This window comes from Octopus bimaculoides, chromosome 12, assembly GCF_046866305.1.
Source record: "Octopus bimaculoides isolate indiv1 chromosome 12, ASM4686630v1, whole genome shotgun sequence".
Lineage (NCBI taxonomy): Eukaryota > Metazoa > Mollusca > Cephalopoda > Octopoda > Octopodidae > Octopus > Octopus bimaculoides.
In genome coordinates, this window is record NC_142939.1 from 64,030,887 (window position 1) to 64,035,886 (window position 5,000).

A 5,000-nucleotide genomic window follows, 5' to 3' on the forward strand; every position below is an offset into this window, starting at 1 on the left:
TATATATATATATATATATATATGTATATATATATATATATGCATATACATATGCAAATATATTGGCACAGGACATCACGGAACTTAAACAACATGAAATATGAAATACGAAAACATGGAATACAACCTATTTTTGCGAACAATGAAAGAAACAAATGGAAAACAACGCAAGCAACATTAAAAAACGACCCTTCTTAAGTTGTCGGCTGTTTTTTACTCGGATCTCGAGCTATTCACGACAAGATAAGTCTTCGACAAAACAGTTGCTCCTGCAAATCAAATTAAATGAAATTTGGGATTTTGCGGAGGGTCAAAGCTGGTTACAAAAACAGGACAGTAAAAACAAACAGGAAGGGCTGCTCAGCCTAAACTAGGTGAGTTGCAGAACACGGAGGAACAATCTCTGACAGGAGACAGACAAAAATGCGTCTTATCCCTGCGACTGATTAGAAGGACAGAAAGAAACTCAAATTAGGAAAAGAAAGATGGCTCATGGTCACGTGCGAGCAACGAGACAGCAAAGGAGGAAGAGTGATGGAGAGAGACGGACAGATAGAGAACGGCAGATGGGAGAGAAAGAGAGTTAGAGAAAGGATGAGAGAGAAAAGAACGAAAGGGGAGAAGAAGGGATAAGAAGAATTAGAAAAAAGTAGAGAAAGGAAACGAAAGAGGAGATGGCAAGAGAAAAAGATAGAAAAGTGTCGCATCGAAATTATTAAGATAAAACTTACTTAGAATGGACGCGTGGCATTCAATCATATAATAATATAAATAATATATATATATATATATATGTGTGTGTGTGTGTATACATACATATATGTAATACATATATATGTTTATACATATGCATATATGGGCACAGGAGATCGCAGAACGTAAACAACAGGAAATATGAAATACGAAAACCTGGAATACAATATATATATTGTAGAACCTATTAAGACCATTGCCGAGTATTTAATACTCCTGCAAGACCCGCATTAGACTCCAGACGACATGCTTAAGTTGGTGAATGCTGCCATAATCCTCGCCGTCAGTTCATTGTTGGTGTTATAAGGAGTTTTGTTGATCTCTCGCTCAACTGCGCCCAACACATAATAATCAAAGGGGTTGCAGTCTGGGGGGTTAGGTAGCCAGATGTTAGGGGTGATGTGGTCGCAGAAATTATTTGACAGCCACGATTGGGTTCTTCTGCTTGCGTGACATGATGCTGAGGCCAGTTGCCAGATACAGGGTGTTCTAGCAGCCACCCTCTAGACCGAGGACAGTACTACTCACTCCAGGGACTTGATATAGGCCTTCGTGTTGAGTCTGACGCCGCGTGGGACGATGAATGGAGGCATAACGTCGCCATCACATCCAAACACCATGATGTTGACTGGATGTTTGATCTTTATCACTCTCGGTACATGTTTTGGGGACTCGGCAAGCAAACGGTTGTTCTGTGTGTTCACCATCTGATCCTGGCAGAAACTTTTCTCGTCTATGAAAAACCAAAGCATGTTCGATTGGAAGGGATGCTTGAATTTGTCCAAAAGCTTCGTAACGCGGTCTTTTCTCTTGTCCTTGATGGTTTGGGGTAAAATTGTCCCTTCCTCATCTTCTATGAGGAATACCGAATGTCTTCGTGCACTACCTGCCTGATAAGAAAACCATACACCACCATGTTCCTGGATCTCCATGGCCTGGATCTCACCAACAAATTCAGGAGTTCTTTCCGAATCCTAGCACTGCCTCCTAGATTGACATCCAAACACTCTGAAATGTTCGTATTGGAGCAGTACATTTCGTATCCAAATTTCTGGCAGTGTGAATTGCGCCATGGTGCTGTTTTTCTCACAGACGATGACCCTACCATACTTTGTAGTGGACAAAATCAAAAACAAACAATGGAAAACGTGAAATTAAAACTACAAAATGGTGACGAGTTACCTGTCGCACCCTCTACACCCCCCTACACACACGCTCGTTTACCATTTTGTTACCATATTTCCGTTGGAATGCACCGCCTTTGTTTCATTTAATTTCGAAAATATTCACGAATTTAATGAAATAACTTATTATTTAGCTGGTGCTTTGAACGTCAATTAATAAGAAATTTTAATGGCGTGTTTTAATCTGGATTACATTAACTCGTTTATTACCAAATATCTGTTGAAATTCACTGACTCGCTTTTTATTAATTTCGAAAATAATGAAGAATTTAGTAACATAACTTATCAAGCTGGTGCTTGGAATATAAATTTACAGGAAATTTTGTTGGAATTTTTTAATTTAGATTACTTCACAACAGCATGTTTGTGTTAAAGAGAAAGGGCGTTGTGAGGCAGACTGGTACGGAAAAGGTTACAACAATTTTAATAAGGAACATTTGTTAACACACACCCATACACAGACATAAACATATACATACGCACACGCACACACAAAAACAGCCAATTGCATACACACCTTGTTTCTGGTGCAGTTACGTTGCTACATGACGACCAATGAATTCGAGATTCAGAATAATGTGCTCATAGAATGTCCGTGAATGGTATCTTGCTGTCTTCTTTACTACGAGACACCATCTTCTTGGCTAAAGAGAGAAAAAAAAAGAAACAAAGGCGGGTGAGAAAGATTGAAAGAGAGGGAAAGGGAGGGATAGATAGAGAATTAGAAGACACTTGCCCACGCAACGGGAGAGAACGCGAAACCATGTGATTGAAAAGGAAGCTTTTTACTACACGTTCATTTCAGCGCCTTTACCAATTCCTAATCCCGGGGCAAATTTGAAACAAATTCAACTTGTTTTTATTCTGTTTGTGTGTGTGTGTGTGTTCTTTTTTTATATTCTTTTTTTGCTTTGTTACTAATTAACAGAGCGTATTATGCTATGAAAGCAATTCAAGGGGGAAAACAACTGGCAAATCCTCAACTGCCGCCAGATAGCAGCACCAGTCGTACGCTTTGTTCTCCGTTATGACTTGAATGGTGTCTGATACTTGATGCTTAGAGAATAACATTCTTTTCGGTGGTAAGTTCGTTAAGTTTGGTCAACGGTATCATTAGACTGTGATAAAAATCTAATAACATCCGAACACAAACTCTATTATCTTTCATGTCCGACATCTGTTTTGTTAGGGGTCACGCTTAGTTTGACCTTAATTAAACACGATCAATGTATTATAAAGGGATTTGGGCAACTGTACATACGTGTCTGTGTATATACATGTGAATGTGCATGTGCAAGTATGCATGTGCAAGTATGCATGTGCACGTGTGATCGTTTGCGTGTACATATACGGATAATGTGCGTGTGCATGTATATATATATATATATATATATATATATATATATATATATATATATATACATACACACACACACAAATTTATACATATATAAAATCGAAAGAAAAGGCTGGAGGAATCATGTTTCCATATGTAAATGTTTGTTTTTGTTTTCCTGTTTGTGACCGATTCTCTGAATGCGCATATTATAATAATATATAAAAGTATATGTATACACAACCATATATGTGTGTATATATATTTGTGTGTGTGTGTGTATATGTATATTTATGCACACACATATATGAATATTATATAATATTTACAATTTGTATATGTATATATATATGTATGTGTACACATATACATATTATATATATACATATACGTATATATATGCATATGTGAATGTGTGTGTATGTATATATATGCATGTATATTTATGGAAACATGTATCTTATACAAGATTTACATTTCGTATATGTATATATAATATGTATATTTATGTATGTGTGTGTGTATTTATATATGCATATATGAATGTGTGTATGTATATATGTATGTATGTATGTATATTTATGCACACATATACGAATATTATATATTTACATTTTATGTATGCGTATATATAAGTATATATATATATATATATATATATATATATATATATATATATATTTATATATATATATATATATGCATGTATATATGTATATATATGTATATTTATATATATACACACACATATATATGTGTATGTATATATATATATATGCATATGCATGTATGTGTTTATGTATGCATATATGAATGAGTGTGTGCGTGTGTGTGTGTGTGTGTGTGCGTGCGTTTTGGTAGGTAAGTGCATATCTACCTTAACATAATGCAATTTTGACGACTGAAAAGTTATCAAAACACAATTACAGAATTTCTTTTGGGGCATTTTGCGCTTTGTTGTATTTTAGCTCCCAAGAAGCACAGTTACTAACACCCATGCCAAAACTGCCACCACCATCGCCATCACCATCGCCATCAATATTATTATCATTATAGTCTTTATGACCACTGACACTGCCACTACGACCACCACCACCAATAACAACAACAACAACAACAACTACAACACCACCACCGCCACCACCAATGTCAATCCTCCTCATTAAAACTATCATCAATATAACCATCACTGTTACTACTACTACTACTACTACTACTACTTCTACTACTACTACTACTACTACTAATGCTGTTGCTGCCTTCAAATGGGAACATGACGCTGATGGTGGTGTTGATGATGTTGATGACGACGGCAATGACGATGACGATGATGATGGTGATGGCTTGTGATGATGACCACGACGATGATGTTCATGATGACGATGATGGAAGTCGACGTTGCCATGGCTAAGCGTGATGAATGTAGTACATAGATGTGAAGGTGTTAGTAGTAGTAGTAGTAGTAGTAGTAGTAGTAGTAGTAGTAGTAGTAGCGCCCTTCGGAAACTTAAGAATGATTTAGGTTTAATTGTTACTCTCTCACCTTTTTTTTTTCCTTTTACGTTTCTTTCCCGATGTCCATGTTATACGAAAAGCCGCCATTACCATCTGTTTCAATCGGCCATTTTGCTTTGTGGGTTTTCGAGCGCTGGCGGCCATTTTACATAATAATATAGGCGAGAACAATAGCGCATTGTTTTAGTTGGTCATCTGATTAGATAGGAGGG

General features: G+C 36.5%; 1 long non-coding RNA gene across 1 annotated transcript in view; it reads right to left on the reverse strand.

Moving 5' to 3' along the window:
• Nucleotides 1–5,000, reverse strand: part of LOC128249210 (uncharacterized) — a 14,378-nt gene that overhangs the window by 8,778 nt on the left and 600 nt on the right. Inside the window, exons 1-2 of the long non-coding RNA XR_016243917.1 lie at nucleotides 4,817–5,000; nucleotides 2,455–2,581 (exon numbers count right to left, since the gene is read on the reverse strand). The exon at nucleotides 4,817–5,000 is cut by the window's right edge and continues 600 nt beyond it. This is a non-coding gene — a long non-coding RNA (uncharacterized LOC128249210). The remainder of the gene's footprint in view (nucleotides 1–2,454; nucleotides 2,582–4,816) is intronic.